Genomic DNA, 16,267 nt, shown 5'->3' on the forward strand with positions numbered 1-16,267 from the left:
TCATGGCTCCTACCTTCCTGATCTGAGAGTATCTTGTTCGGTTTGCGTTTCCCCCTTGAAATACTGACCTGCGTGCACGTGCTGTGTCTCAGCTGCCTGAGAGCTCTCTGCAGGCGAGGGGTCCAGGTGATACAGAGAAGTTCCCTGCTCGTGAAGAAGGTATTCTCTAGGGGAGGCAGGACATGGGCGTGGGTGCTCATTTACAAACACGTAAATGAGGAAGGTCATTGTCAGGCGATTCGTGCTACAGAGGCCGAGAGAACCTGGATGATGGGACAGCGGCAGGGGTAGCTGGGAGACCTTTTCCACGATGTCTTGCATTTCTGCGCACCTTGGGAACGGGCGGGGGTGGGGGGCACTGGCGGCCTGTGCCCTGGATTCTCTTTTCAAAGATGTTTGTTTAGTCAACAGTCTCAGAAGATAGAGGCAGAGCCTCCCTCCGGAGCAAAGGGCAGGGCGGCTGACTGTCCAGCAAAGAAAGATGATGTCCCGTTCGGGGCAGAAGGAGGACACCAGGTGCCCGTGTGTCCGTTAGAACAGATCCGGGCTCCCTGAACTCAGGCTTCCTCACCTGTGACACAAGCCCACCGAGGGGGCAGCATCGGCCTGGATTGCTGGGTGCCACCGACGTGTGGTTTGGGGAGCAATGGAAACCCATGCAAATGTGAAGCCTGGGCTGCGGGCCGTGCTGGGGGCACTAACGTCCTGGTCTCTGGCCCAGAGAGGCCCACGTCTTCTGCCGGCATCCATGAGATGTGGCAGGCTAACCTGTTAGCCCAGGGAAAAATCTGGTAAGTGAGGAGACCCATTCATTCATTCATTCATTCACGTGTATTTATTGCACTCCTGCCACTCACCAGGCACTTTTTAAGTACTTGCATAGAATAAACCCCTCAAATATTCCGGTCCTATGAAGCTTATACTTTATTGCAAGGGAAGACCAACAATAAACTACCTAAAGAATATAATATATAGAAAGATACTATGTCTAATATTATATAGCATCATATGGTGCGTAATGTGATAAGTAACATGGAAAGATAGATCAGGGAAGGGCTGGGCTGGGGTAGGGGAGAAGGTTTATCGTTTTAAATGGATATGAAACAGAAGTGGCCCAGATTTTTTAGTTTTATTGGTGAAGGGAGGGCAGTTAGCATATTCTCGGTGGAGGGGGAACCACTGACGGGTATAAGCAGGGGAATGATGACCTCCGATTTGCTGTTTTAAGGATCGCCTTGGCTGCAGGGCAGGGAGGGGGTGACGGTGGGGAGAGCAAGGGAGCAGAGGCTGTCAGCTGCCCAGGAGGGAGGCCGGATGTGGGCAGTGGGACGGAGATGGAGAGAAGTGTCATATTCCGAAGAAGGGAAGGGAGGGGAATATATTTTGGCAGTAGAAATGACAGAGGTTTTCGACAGATTGGTTGTGGAGTGTGAGAAAGACAAGAATCCAAGATGACACTTGGGTTTCGGACTTGAACCACTGGGTAAAATGGAGGTGCCACTGACGGGGGGGCGGGGAGGCTGGGGGTGGAACAAGTCTCCATGGAGACTGACCACGTTGTCCGTGATTTATAGATTTCATCTCAACACACACCTCTGTGCTCAGAAGTGAGAGCCACGTTTCGTGACAATCTGCCGGAATGTGGAAGCCTTCCCGATCTCTGGCGTTTCTCTCTGCGTTGTCTCTGGTTCTTACATCCGTGAATGTGTGTATCTGTGTGTGTTGATGCAGGAGGCATATCAAAAGATTTGGCAATGTCATAGTAATAGAAACGTATAATAACATGTTAATAATATATATACAAATAATAATAGAAATACATAAGTACACAAATCACGACATAAAACTCATATACTATAGTATATATATTATATATAACACTTGATGGAAATATAGAAACATTTAAAATGTGCCTTTTAAATCTCAAATATATATATTTTTATAGAATGATCACAAAGTGGTAAGTTGTAACATACATCATTCATCTATTCGGTCCAGTAATCTCTAAAGCATTGGTTGACATTTGGAAATTGCAGATGTAATTTTTGTTTGTTTCTTAGGTGTGGCTGTCACTAGCCATATGACACCACCAGCAGGTCTGAGCTGTCATTGGACATGGGGATGGCATTGTCAGGAAAAGTGGTGAGAAATCGGAAAAGGGGAAGAAGAGAACCCTGGGTGTCTCCAGTCCTTCTGGCTTATATGCACTTTTGGGTTTTTTAAATTTTTTTATTTTTTGTTTTTAAATTTACACCCAAGTTAGTTATCATGTAGTGCAATAATGATTTCAGGAGTAAATTCCAGTGATTCATCCCCCACATATAACACCCAGTGCTCCTCCCCACAAGTGTCTTCCTTAATGCCCTTTGCCCATTTAGCCCATCCTCCTGCCCACAACCCCTCCAGTTTGTTCTCTGTATTTAAGAGTCTCTTCTGTTTTGTCCCCCTCCCTGTTTTTATATTATTTTTGCTTTCCTTCCCTTATGTTCATCTGTTTTGAATCTTAAAGTCCTCATATGAGTGAAGTCATCTGATGTTTGTCTTTCTCTGACTAATGTCGCTTAGCATAATACCCTCTAGTTCCATCCACGTAGTTGCAAATGGCAAGGTGTCACTCTTTTTGATTGCCGAGTAGTACTCCATTGTATAGATATACCACATCTTCTTTATCCATTCATCTGTCGATGGACATAGTATGCACCTTTGGTTTTGAGCTACTTCACAGCTCTGTGTGTTACAGAAACTGGCAGTAGTATAATTGATCTTTGTCCACAGAAATGCAAATTAATATTATCCACTGGAGATATGATAGACTATCCCCCTGGGGATATGGACCTGTTTTGGATCAACTTGCATATTTATTTCAGCATTCTTGATTTTCTCTATAGTGTGTTCTCTGAATTCTCCTTTGCGTGGATTGTAACATCCTACTGGCTTCTTCATCAGTTAATGAGTTATATCTTTGACACACATTCATCTAATAGTTGTCCGAGTTAAGCTGATTTTACCATTTAAAAATTATTATTTTTTTAATTTTTTTTTTTAACATGTATTTATTTTTGAGACAGAGAGAGACAGAGCATGAACGGCGGAGGGTCAGAGAGAGAGGGAGACACAGAATCTGAAACGGGCTCCAGGCTCTGAGCAGTCAGCACAGAGCCTGACGCGGGGCTCGAACTCACTGACCGCGAGATCGTGACCTGAGCCGAAGTCGGACGCTTAACCGACTGAGCCACCCAGGCACCCCTAAAAATTATTTTTAACAACATCAAATGTTTCCAAAGATCATCTATTAAGTGGGTAGTTATTAGGTTATCCAAGATCCCCATAACTAGAGATTTTCTCTTAACGTCAACGATATCGGTCAAGATGCTGAACCCTCTCTTAACTTCTATTGACCTAACAGCAATAACATCACAATCTTTTCTAACTGCTTTTATACTGCCTGATACTTTTAAAAACTTTAACATCTTTATTATCAAGTAAGTCACAGACAATGTCTTGAAATGTCATTTTAATTAATTGGCTTAATTTGTTATGTTTTTCCTTCATCTGCAATCCAGAAGTTCTGTAAACCTTGTTGGCCAAGTTTCAGGATTCAGTAAATTGGAATAACTCAAAGGTTTTCAAAATTTTTCATATGTTGTTCTTAAATACATTCACATACAATTTTGTAAACAGGCTAATATATTCAATCTTGAAATTGATACAGTCTTCCCAAATTGTTATAGATCATTTTCTTATTTCTGTCAAGTCTTTCTCTTCATTTTTGCAGATTTATCTACAAGTAAGTTCAACCACTTTATCATTCACTGCATTCATGTTGGCTTTAATAGCTGAAACCTTTCTTTCTTTTTAAGCAATCTTTACACCCAATGTGGGGCTCGAACTTACAACCCTGAGATCAAGAGTCGTATGTTCTACCAACCGAGCCAGCCAAGCACCAGGAACACTTCTTTCTTATAAAGCTAAGAAAAGCACTGAGTTCTTTTTATGACATCATTTATCAAGGTCACGTATCTGCATGATGTTTTGTTTTCCATACTGTTTATTTCCATTTCTCAGTTTATTACCATTCAAGGCTGGCTACAATCTCCAGCTGGCTCTTGAAGGTCTAGTAGATCCAAATATTCTTCCAGTTTTCATTTTTTCGGTTCCTTCCTTTTCAGACACATTATTTGATTTTCTTTGATAGTCACTCAATACATGGTAGAAAATATTTAAAGTTACTTGCTATGAACCTTTCATTACATTGACCCCAAATAATTGAACGACATCTATGACACAAGAGTTTCTTTGTGTGTTTAAAATTTTTTTTAACTTTTTTTCATGTTTATTTGTTTATTTTGAGAGTGAGAGACAGGGGGAAGGGCAGAGAGAGAGAGGGAGAGAGAGAATCCCAAGCAGGCTCCATGCTGTCAGCACAGACCCCAATGTGGGGCTCGACCTGAGCCAAAATCAAGGGTCAGATGCTTAACCAACTGAGCCACCCAGGCGTCCCACTTTGTGTGTTTAAAAATGGATTGTAGGGGTGCCTGCGTGGCTCAGTAGGTTGAGTGTCCAACTTCGGCTCAGGTCATGATCTCACGGTTCATGAGTTTGAGCCCTGCATTGGGGTCTCTGCTGTCAGCACGGAGCCTGCTTCAAATCCTCTGTTCCCCCTCCCTCTCTGCCCCTCCCCCACTCATGCTCTCTCTCTCTCTCTCTCTCTCTCTCTCTCTCTCTCAAAAATAAACATTTAAAAAAATAATAAGGGTGAAAAAATAAACAATAAAGAAATATATGGTAGGGGGGACATAGTTTTACAAAATCCCATTAAGGAGAATACGAGCAAATGTGTGGAAGCCCACAGCAGTACACTATTCTACGTAAGGATATTTTATAATTTATTTACCTTCTTACCTGTCAATGGGTGTCCAGGTTCTTTGCTGTCATAAACAATGATGCAATGAACATCTGTGTGTTCACACTCCCCTGAGCAGACGTTTCTCCAGATTTATGCTGTAAGTAGGATTTCAGGGTGAAAGAAATGGGCATTTTTAACTTTACTGGGTATTTTCATCTGCTCCCCAAAGTGGATGACCTGACTTACGACCCCACCACAGTGTCTCCGTGCCCCTGATTCTCCACATCCTTGAAGACACTCGGCCCCATCAGACCTCTTCATCTTTGCACATCCTGTAGGTCTGGAGTGATGCTTGCTTCCTCACTGTCTTCTTCTGATTACCAGGCACTGTGCCAGGCCGCCAGAGAGGGACATGGTCCTGTCTTAGAGGTCCCTGCTGAGTGAAGGGGAGCAAGTCCAGAATAACTTTCAGGGACACCGACCCGTGTTGGGCTCTTTATATTTTCCCCTCTCTGGTTCCAAGAGTCTTCCCCAGGGCAGGTGTATGGGGCAGAAATTCCCCGGAAGCCGTCCCCTCCTTGTGTTCTGAATTCACTGGGAAGATAGATCTTGGAGGTCCTTGGTTGGGAACAGTCCCTGAGACTGCTCCGGGGATGGAGAGACTCCTCCTGGGGGCGGCTTGGGCACCAGGACTCCAGTCTGGGCTGGGATGCCAGTGTCCGGGAACGGCCAAGAGTGGAGTGGGTGGGGCAAGGGTGTCCGGAGTTACGGTGTCCCTCTGATGGGACTGCCTCTAATATTTCACTCTGGTTAGGGCACTGGACCAGGACGGGAAGCATCAGGAGGCCTGAGAATGAAAGTCATGAACTTTCCTGCTTCCCTGGGTACGATGGAGGCTTGGAGTCCAATTTGATTGAGGAGGAAGAGGGAGACGGATGCTCCACTGCACCTGCGTGTGTGGGTAAGCCACGCGGTAAACAGGCCATCTCGATGCATCATTAAACACGTGTCTCTACAGGGCAACGGCGTGCGTGGGCACCGCATGGGCACTCAGCTCAGTCCCAAGGTCGGGGGATCTTGGAGGGGGGAGTGTCCCTCAAGGGGGAGGAGGAATCAGACCAAAGCGTCAAGTGTTAAGGAAATTGGGTTTCTCTTTGGAATAATAAATGGAGGAATATCAAAGAGAGGAATAAATCTGCATTTGTGAAAGATGATCCTGCGTGCAGTGTAGACAATGGATCAGGGGTCAGGAGACTGGAGTGAGCAGGGGAGACTTGGCAGGCAATGATGCAGGTGACACTAGGTGGTCACAATGGCTGTGACCAGAAACACAACCCCGGGGGGCCTGATGCTGCTCTGGTGGGAGGGGCTGGGAAGGCAGCGACAGGCCCCGAGGAGCCCAGGAAGAGCGGGTGTGGGTGGGTGGGTGTGAAGGCGAGGGTTCCGTCAGGGCCCGTTCCATTTGGCAGCCTGGGGACCTAACAGGAAGTGAGGACCTCGTCAGAAGCTCATGAGCAGGACCGGGGACCAGTCATTTAGTTTAAGGGTCACTTAGTTTAAGTAAAGATACAGGGGTGATGACATCACCCAAGGGGGGCGAGAAGGCAGAGAAGGAGAGAGGGTCTGGGACAGGAATGGCTATTGGGTAGTTTCAAGATACAATCAAGTTCCATTGTGAACTGGCTGCCTCTACCTTTTTTTTTTTTTTTTAATTTTTGTTAATGTTTCTTTTTGAGAGAGAGGGAGACAGAGAGAGAGACAGAGCATGAGCAGGGGAGGGGCAGAGAGAGAGGGAGGCACAGAATCCAAAGCAGGCTCCAGGCCCCAAGCTGTCAGCACAGAGCCCTACGCGGGGCTCGAACTCACAAACCGTGAGATGGTGACCTGAGCCGAAGCCGGACGCCTAACCAACTGAGCCCCCCGGGCACCCCTGTCTCTGTCTTTTTGTTGCCATCCTCGACGTGAATTTATAATCGTTTCCCCCAACCTTACCTTACAGAGCATTTCATATAAAAATGAACCACTGCTTCTATTATCCTGAATACTAGAAAAACCGTGTCACAGGCTACAAGGGCCACATGTGCTGCTGTGAGTTGCCTTCCCGGCTGCACGTTGTGTTAGTCGTGAGACTCTTAGCTCACGGGTAGCTCATAAAGTTCCTAATTAAATGGGAGTGGGAAAATACGTTTATTATTTATTTATTAGCAAACAGCCTTTGATAATGAACCTGAGCACCTTGACGACATGTACCGACAGGATCTTTTCGAATCTGGGCTCATCGGGGACGGCTATAGAGAAGGGGGTGGGCTCTTTTTTACAACCAGACCAGAACTACTCAAAAGGTGTTTTCCTCTTCGAAGCGGGAGATTTAGTCAAGCGATTACGCCCTTTGAGAGGACACGATTGAAATGCTTTTGGGGGGCAAGACTCTCTCCTAAATACCTGCCTCAGGGGCTCAAGCCATCTCTTTGGAGGAGGATGAGGGGGCTTGACTTTTAGGATCAGCCAAGTCGTTGGGAGCCAAGTGTGATGAATGAGAGGAAAGACTGAGCCAAGTAATAGCAGATCAGCAAACTTGAGGTATCCCCTCCCCCGTTCGGGCCTCCCCTCCCCTATTCTCACCCACTCACGAAGGGCATTGCCATCCACCAGCCTGAAAAACAACTTCATTAGAGCATTTGTTTATAACTTAAATTATAATTCACCCCTCCTTAGTCAGTTTTGTGTTTTCTCTAACACACATTCCAGAACATTCCGTTCCGGTAAAACACAGGCACCGAGAACGTGTTCAAAAAAATTCTAGGGGTGCCTGGGTGTCTCAGTCGGTTGAGCGTCTGACTTCAGCTCAGGTCATGATATGTTTGTTGAGTTCGACGCACACATGGGCGTCCCTCCCCCACTCTCTCTCTCTCTCTCACTCTCTCTCAAAATAAATAAAACATTTTAAAAAATATTAATTGAACTTCAAAAGGAGCTGCAAGCCAGAGGAAGTAGCAGTGGGCCGGCAATGGACGACCTACGGTAACAAGACGGTACCCTACTGTTTTCTTCAGTGATTTCAAAGCTATTCATGTAATTCGCATCCAGCCACCCAGAAAGATGGGCCAGGCAAGTCCCAATATCCCTATTTTACAGAAAAGGGCGCAAAAACCAAGCTTATAAGGGAAGGAAATGCCGTGGTTCAGACGGGACGGCTGATCATTAGAGCTGGAGGGAATCTGGTCAGATGTCGAGCCTGAGGTCACTTTACGAGTGAGAAAACGGGGGCTGGAGCAGTGAAGTGATTCATTTGCCACATCTTAGCTGCTTGCTAGGAGAGCCAACGTTAGATTCCAAGTTCTTCGGTTTCTAATCAAATTCCAAGAGGGTGATTCCAAACACGTCAGCGAACGGCAGGATCACCGCAGCGAATACATGTGCGTCCTCCCCGCAATGACGCAGGACGGCAACACTCATCTGGGGTCTCCGGCACCAGACTGCCTGGGTGGGAACCCTGGTTCAGCCCCTTTGGGACTCAGTAAACTTGAGGGACGTCATAAATCGATTCACACCCAGGCGTCCATGATTAATGTGATGTCTATCCCAGTCGAACCTACTTTTTGAAAGAGAATGCCTGGAAATCTTTAGCCCCCAGACACCAATCTCCGCTGCTGGTGCCTCACCTAATACCTGACACAGAGTCAGCACTCCATAAATAATGGAACTCAGGCGTAGTTGAACTTGAGCGTGGAGGTTCTGGAGCAAGAGGGACCGTGCTGAAATTCCTCAGTTCATCCTACAGACGTGACGCATTCCCTATTCCCCGAGGTTTTTGTGGCCCCGAAAACTTACTTTGGGATGGGCAAGGATAAGCTAATGAATTAGGGAAATCTGGGAAAATTATAATGATAAGGTAATAAGCTCTATTATATCAGTTTTCAGGGAGTTAGAGTGAACCATTCCAACGAAGACACTGGCTAATAGGTTGCTGTGGCCAGAAGCCCAAAAAATACATCAAGGATTTCCGCAAAGCTGAGAATATGTTCCCACCACTCTCAGAAGCGAGGGTACCAGATGCACTTTAATTATGGCATGTCAAGAAAATATCTTGAGGAAGAACCATTAAAAAATAATCAGGAGAAGGAGAGAGAGGCTGATATTGGGGTTAGAATAAGAAGGTTAGGATCTTTTTTTTTTTTTGCCTGGAAAGACAATGGCTCTGAGGAAAAATAGAGAATAATTTCTTTTTTTTTTTTAACTTTTATTTATTTTTGAGACAGAGAGAGACAGAGCATGAACGGGGGAGGGTCAGAGAGAGGGAGACACAGAATCTGAAACAGGCTCCAGGCTCTGAGCTGTCAGCACAGAGCCTGACGCGGGGCTCGAGCTCACGGACCGCGAGATCGTGACCTGAGCTGAAGTCGACGGCTCAACCGACTGAGCCACCCAGGCGCCCCAGAGAATAATTTCTTCACGGATTTTCTGTTTATTGGACAAATTTACCAAATGCCTACTTGGTCCAGGCACATTTAGGTGCTAGAATTCACCAACACACAAGACAGACCAATCCTTGTCCTTGTGGGGGGGGGGGGGCGAGGGGGGGTCACTGGATATTAATATAAATTTTTTTTTCCAAATTTTGGAAAATTAGGTAGAAAGATTATCTTATGAAGCCTGAAAGGGGTATGTTTAGACCAAGCATAAGAACCCCTGCACAATGCCCGGGACTAGAGCAGTGCCCTGTGGATAATTGGTGATTTTATCTAACAGAAGTGCTGTTGTTCTTAATATCCTTTATCTTTGCGACATTAAAACTCCAAGAAAACTCCAGAAAAAGTAGGCGAAGGACAGCAGGCAATTCAGAAAGAAGAGAAATGGCCAATCGAATCAAATGCAAATTCGAATATGTGCAAAATCAAATGCAAATGAGAATGTATGCAAATTTAAATGCAAATTAGAACACATGCAAAATTAAAGGCAAATTAAGACATAACAGTGCAAGTCGCTAGAAACTTCAAGAGTTAGTAGCTACGCAGGTAGGAAAGGCTAACAGATTCTAATAAATCCACACAAGGTGTATAATGATTGATTAGTGAGAACTAGACATTGGGGGATATGAAAACCAACACTTGAACAAGAGTTTGTTGTCAGAGGCTCCTAGCATAGCTCATTGAGTTTAACCCGAGATTTCTGTTCTGCAGGCTCACGGACCCATTCCTGGGGACCACCATGGGGAGGCGGAAAAACGCCGAGTTGAATTTTTGGCACGCGGCCCAGCCGGGCTTTCTTATGTAACAATCGCCTGAGCTAGTTAGTATGAGAACTTTTGAAATAAAAGCTAAGAGTGGCCAAAACAAATATGTGGCCAGATTAAAGCCAGCTTGGCCAATGTTTCTCTAACATTCCTGCTTTATAAACATAGAAAACAGCAAGAAAAGAGAAGGTTGTGTTTTTGCCGCAAATCATACTTGTGATCCTTGTTTGTCTGTCTCTGTTACAGCATCTTCACTATCAAAAGCTTGAGCATTCCAGAGAGTCCACTGGGAGCTTTCGAAACACCAACCAAAACAAAGCAAAAGTCAGGGATGGAGAAACTAAGGTTCCCTGGTCTCTTGTGGGTGTCACCGAAGTTTTCGCTTTCATAACCGATGTCGGGTCTTTCAAGCAAACGCCTAGAACTCTGCCCTCTCTGCAAACCAGGTATTTGTGGACCAGGTGATGTATTTGTTCAGCATATCCTGTGCCTTTATTCCCAGAAGAAAGGGAATGGGACAGAACACTCTGTCAAATAAACAATTGCCCAAGGTCTTGGGCAAGAGAAATTGGGACAGGAAGCAGACAGCGGACTCTTTGCCCTAGGTAACTGCCTGATAAGGTAAACACACCGTGTACAATGAGTTCCTGTCCTCCTGTGATAAATATTTATATGCTGAGCCCTGTGTTTGAAAGCACTAAACCATCCCTCAGTCTGAACATTGACCTTTCGATGCAGAGCACAGGGCTAATTTTACAGGTGATGTAATTAATTTTTGTGGCTCCAAGCCGTACTGGGAACGAGAGAAATGGTTGTTTTGGTGATTGTTTAAGAGGGATTCGGCAGGCTGCGTACAGCGTTCGGGTAACAGTATCAGCACACGGTCTTCAGATTTCTTAGTCACACCTGGAATTCAAGGATCTTAGGAAGACGGTGGTGTAGGGAGCTTATCACAAACAAACTCAGGTTCTCCGGATGTTAGAGGAGGTGACGAACTCGACCCTGTGTTCAGGCACGGCCTTGCACTAATGTTCGGAGCATGCCAAGGGCTTTATTTTTAGCAAATGGCTTTAGCATGGCCCCAAGTTTCTGTGACCGGGATGTACTTCACTTTAACATTAATAAGATGTACAGGCAGACCACTATTTCATGGTGAGCTGAACTGACCCCGTCCCCCAGAACGTAAAAGGCCGATGACGATTGAGGAAAGATACTTGCCACGAAACAGCACCATCCCGTGGTCCAAGCTGGAAACCAGGGTCCGTCCGCACCCCTCTCTCTCGCCCCTGTGTTCGGCGCATCTAAAGACCTTGTTCCACCCCTGAAATATCTCAAATGCACACACTGCCCCCATCACACTTTGCCAATTCTCTGCCTCTCCCAACTCACCCTTTGCACAGGTGTCCCCGGGCACGAACTCACAGCAGTGCCCTCTGCGCTTCCGTTTCTCATTAACTGGCACATTCTCCGGTTCTGCATCTTGGGTCCCCCTCCCCTGACCCACCCTCTGCCAGGTCTTGTGGATTGGCCTTCTGGAACACCTTGGAGCCATCCACCCACATCACTGGGGGTTCACTGCCTCTACCCTTTCTCACGTGGGCCCTCACGTCCCACTTGGACCGCAGAAATGACCTCCATGACCTCTGGGGCCCATTCAGCAGCTCCGGCCTCAACGTCCCCAGCAAAGCCAGAGGGACCTTTCCCAACCACAAGCCCGATGAGGCCACTTCTTGGCTAAAAACCAGTTCGGACTTCCCTCTGCCCTGAGGATGAAGACAAAGCTCCCATCCCACTTTCAGGGCCTGAGTCACTACCCTAGTGCCACCCCCAGGGTGGGCTGCTCAGCCATGCCAGCTCCCAACACCGAGCCCAGGGGACTTCCTCCCTTTTCGCTCGTTCATTCGCTTCCAAAATCTCATCCGCGTCTGCGATCAGCTTACTTACTCGCCTGCACATCACAGGTGCTCAGTGCATGTCTGTGGAATAAATGAATGGATGAAAGAACCAACCAAGGAAACCTCCGTCCCAGGGTGATAAACGGTGAACTCATCCGAGAAAATGGCAGACCTTAAAGAAGACCATACGCTGGGGCGCCTGGGTGGCGCAGTCGGTTAAGCGTCCGACTTCAGCCAGGTCACGATCTCGCGGTCCGTGGGTTCGAGCCCCGCGTCGGGCTCTGGGCTGATGGCTCAGAGCCTGGAGCCTGTTTCTGATTCTGTGTCTCCCTCTCTCTCTGCCCCTCCCCCGTTCATGCTCTGTCTCTCTCTGTCCCAAAAATAAATAAAAAACGTTGAAAAAAAAAATTAAAAAAAAAAAAAAGAAGACCATACGCTAGGAGTCCAGGCCCTGGATGGCCATCTTATCCATAGCTGTGGACAAAGAGTCTAGAAAGGAAAATGAACAGTTGCTGGCCGACTGTCTGACCGCCTCACCTTGATCTGGAACTCTCTAATCTCTGTGCCCACCCCCCAGTCCCCTGCACTGGTCTTCCTTCACATTCCAGCTCAAAACACATTCCTTCATGTTGCTGGACACGCCCGCCTGCCCGCTCCTTTGGGCCTCAGGGCCTTGCACCTGCTAATATCTCTCCAGCCCCTCCCCCTCCCACCGCAAGTGGTTATTTCCTATTCCTTCATAGAACTGCAACTCCGATGTCACTTCCTGAGAGGAACCTTCCGGAGCCCTAGGCCAGATCAGATCCCCTCACAGCATGCCAGTCCTTACCCAAACACCAATCAACCCATTTTGCAAATACGGGTTTGGGTAACTCTTTCACTACCATCTACCTTCTTGCCCCATGAAGGCGGGGATTGTGGGGTGTTCCTCACCTCTTCAGGCAGACCTCCATCCAACACAGCAGCTTGTCTAAAGCGGTGCCCAACTAATATTTGGTGATTTTTATGGAAGTACGGGGAGTGTTGATACTCTAATATGCTTTACGTATGTGACCCTCAGACTCCAGGAGAACGAGTGGGCAAAGGAAGTAGCAGGCAATCCAAACGATACAAACGGTCCAGCAACCTTAGTAGCAACGAGGGAAATGCACGTTAGAACATAACAAAAGATCGCTTCGACATGATAAGTTGCAAACTCTCCGAAAAGCAATCATAACATCTGCAAGATCGACGCAATCTCTATCAAAATCCTAACAATCTGTTTTTGCAGAAATAGAAAATCCCTCCCAAAAATTCACATGCAATTGCAAGGGACTCTGCACAGCCGGAACCATGCTGGAAAAAAACAAAGTAGGAAATCTCACCCTGCCTGATTTCAAAACTTCCTACAAAGCTACAGTAATCAAAACGGGGTGGTCCTGCCACAGAGACAAGACTTCTAGACCAATAGAATAATCTAAAACAGGAAAATGAAATAGATATCCCAGAAAGAAATCCTCACCTAACTGGTCAAATGATTTTCAACAAGGGTCCCGAGACCATTCCATGGAGGAAAGGACAGTCTTTTCCCAACGGTGTTGGGAAAACTGGACATCCACATGCACAAGAACAAAATTGGACTCTTCCCTAACACGATATGCCTGCTCAAGTGGGCGAGGGGCAGAGAGAGAGCAGGACATAGAGAATCCCAAGCAGGCTCCTCACTGTCAGTGCAAAGCCCGACGTGGGGTTCAGACCCAGGAACTATGAGATCATGATCCAAGCCCAAATCAAAGGTCAGATGCTTAACCAGCTGAGCCACTCAAGCATCCCTGCAATTGCATTTTTAATTGTATCTGGATGGTCTTCTAGAAGACGCGGGAACAACAACTTCAAAGGCCACAGGTGTCCCTTCAGCGGCGGGTCTTAGATGGATGCTGTGGGGGCCACTTGCCGTCCTAGGGGGCTCAGGGGTTTTAGCTGTTTGGGCATCTGATAAAGGACTGATCACCACTCCCGGGTACCCGGCCTTCCTCTTTGTTACCAGAACTGGGCTTTTACTTCTGAATGTTATGAACCAAGCTATTTGAAACTTTCAAGAAAGTGTCTGCACAGTCCAAATCATAAAAGAAGCCAGACACCTGCAGAGGAGGTGGGCAGGTATGAGGGTGATACCCCAGCGGTGATGTCTGCTTCCCCCACAGCCCAGGCGGGGCCCTGTGCTGGTGTCATGCTTTTAGGGGCCCCCACTTTGGTCTGACTGCACCCGCCCTCATAGAGCAAGGAGCCTGGTCTCCACTTCCAGGCTGTACTCTGGTTTCCTGGGACCCCGGGATCCTCTGCCCCAAGGGTCCCCAGCCAACTTGTAGGGTCTACCCTTCTGTCAGCGGGCCAGGCTATGGTGTGTGTCCCTCTAGGCAAGAGGGCCAGGGGAGGGACAACGGGCCTCATCCAGGGCCATACTCTCGTGACCGCTGTGCCCAATCGCAGGCCACTGTACCACTGCAACCTGCATTAAAAAGAAAAGCAAAATAGGTGGGGGGCCTGGGTGGCTCAGTTGGTTAAGCATCCGACTCTTGATTTCGGCTCGGGTCATGATCTCATGGTTCATGAGTTTGAGTCCCACGTTGGGCTTTGTACTGACAGCTTGGAGCCTGCTTGGGATTCTGTCTCCCTCTCTCTCTACCTCTCCCCTGCTGGCGTTCTCTCGCTCTCTCTCAGAATGAATAAACAAACTTTAAAAATGTTTAAAAAACACAGCAGGGGCGCCTGGGTGGCTCAGTCGGTTTAGCATCCGACTTCAGCTCAGGTCATGATCTCGCAGCTTGTGAGTTCAAGCCCTGTGTCGGGCTCTGTGCTGACAGCTCGGAGCCTGGAGCCTGCCTCGGATTCTGTGTCTCCCTTTCTCTCTGTCCCTCCCCTGCTTGTGCTCTGTCTCTCTCTCTCTCAAAAATAAATAAACATTAAAAAAAATTTTTTTTAATAGAGCAAGATAGAAAATACAGCAGGCATATATAACTATTTTCGTAAAATATTGGTTTCTGTTATGTAGTCTGGGCTTAATGTCAAACGCATCTCCTCCTGTGCGTCTCAGCCCGGAGAGCCTGACAAAGCAGGTAGGACACACAGGTGGGGGTAGCCATGGCCCCTTCGGTGGAGAGAGACGCAGGGAGGCCCTGTGTCCACAGACCCCCGAGACCACCTGCACCAGGCGGCTCTAACCTGCGCCCGCGACGAGGCCAGAACCCTCGTCCCGCTCTCCATCCTCCACCACGATCACCCTCAGAACCGCTGTTGACTCGCCCAGACACCTGCAGGAGGCTCCTCCCTGGTTTCCCGGTCCATGTCTCCTCTGACCCTCTCCCCTCCCCCATCCATTCTGCTCATCTGTCGCTCCGTCCCGCACAAGCCCTCAGGGCCTCCTGTCCAACACCCCAGCTCTGTCCCAAATGAGCCTCACTCACTGGCCTCTGGCCCTGGCTTCTCCTTCCAGCAGGAGTACTTTCTGTCCGGTTCTCCTGGCTGCTCCCATGTCTTCCAGGTCTCAGCTCAGATGTCCTCTCCTCGGAGGCACCTTCCCGAGCCCCTCTGTCCCTGTCACAGCCCTGAGAGGCTCTTTTGCACACTTGCCTGCTTGCCGCCCGGGCCCCTAACCTTCCCGCCAGAGGGCAGCTCCAGGACAGCATGCCTGGCGCACAGCAGGTGCTCAATAAACACATCCTGGGTGAATAAGGAAGTTATCAGAGTGACCTTCTAATGCAGGACGGTGCGGGTGACCCAAAGGGGCAGATCGGCGCACGGCTTGAGGCTGGCGTGGAAGTGACGTTAAGGTTCTACTTGCGCGGAAGGCCGGAGGGTGAACGTGCAAAGATTTCTCCCAGCGTCTTCGGTCTAGACTCTCGGATGTCTGCAAGTCTGCGCGTAATCATTAACTTTTATTGGGGACGTATCGAGCTGTACTGCAGATATAATGTAATTGTTTCCTCGCTGCTAGCCGGCTGTCACTGGTTGAGGCAGGAGGATCTATGTGGAGCCCTGCTAGATTTCCCACAGAGAACTGCCTCGGGCACTTTCCAGTTATTACACCCCGGGAAAAGGCCATAAAACCGATATTAGGCCCCAAATGACTTTTACAGCTGGAGACAACCAAAGCTCCTGTGTTTTCATCCCAGGACCACAACTCAGTCGCGAAACGTCCCAGCATCCCACTTGCCAGCAGCATTTTCATTTTAGTTCGTTTTCGGGTGGCCGTGACAGCCACGAGGGGCGGGATTTGATTTTCTCTACCTTCGGTTTGTAGAGGAGGACTTTCGT

General features: G+C 47.9%; 2 long non-coding RNA genes across 3 annotated transcripts; both read right to left on the minus strand.

Annotated features, from left to right (window-relative positions):
- Positions 1–824: 824 nt before the first annotated feature.
- On the minus strand, positions 825–12,148 carry LOC132671166 (uncharacterized). 2 transcript variants are annotated; one of them, XR_009606968.3, is made up of 3 exons: positions 12,024–12,148; positions 4,895–7,765; positions 825–1,713 (listed from the first exon to the last, which is right to left on the minus strand). It is a non-coding gene; the product is annotated as an uncharacterized LOC132671166 (long non-coding RNA). The 2 variants fall into 2 exon arrangements; XR_009606969.3 differs by having other exon boundaries at positions 832–1,713; positions 4,895–5,282.
- A 251-nt stretch (positions 12,149–12,399) lies between these two features.
- Positions 12,400–15,862, minus strand: LOC132671167 (uncharacterized). Its single transcript, XR_009606970.2, has 3 exons — positions 15,418–15,862; positions 12,908–13,100; positions 12,400–12,463 (listed from the first exon to the last, which is right to left on the minus strand). It is a non-coding gene; the product is annotated as an uncharacterized LOC132671167 (long non-coding RNA).
- Positions 15,863–16,267: the final 405 nt, after the last annotated feature.

This window comes from Panthera onca, chromosome C1 (assembly GCF_046562875.1).
Source record: "Panthera onca isolate mPanOnc1 chromosome C1, mPanOnc1 haplotype 2, whole genome shotgun sequence".
Taxonomy (NCBI): domain Eukaryota; kingdom Metazoa; phylum Chordata; class Mammalia; order Carnivora; family Felidae; genus Panthera; species Panthera onca.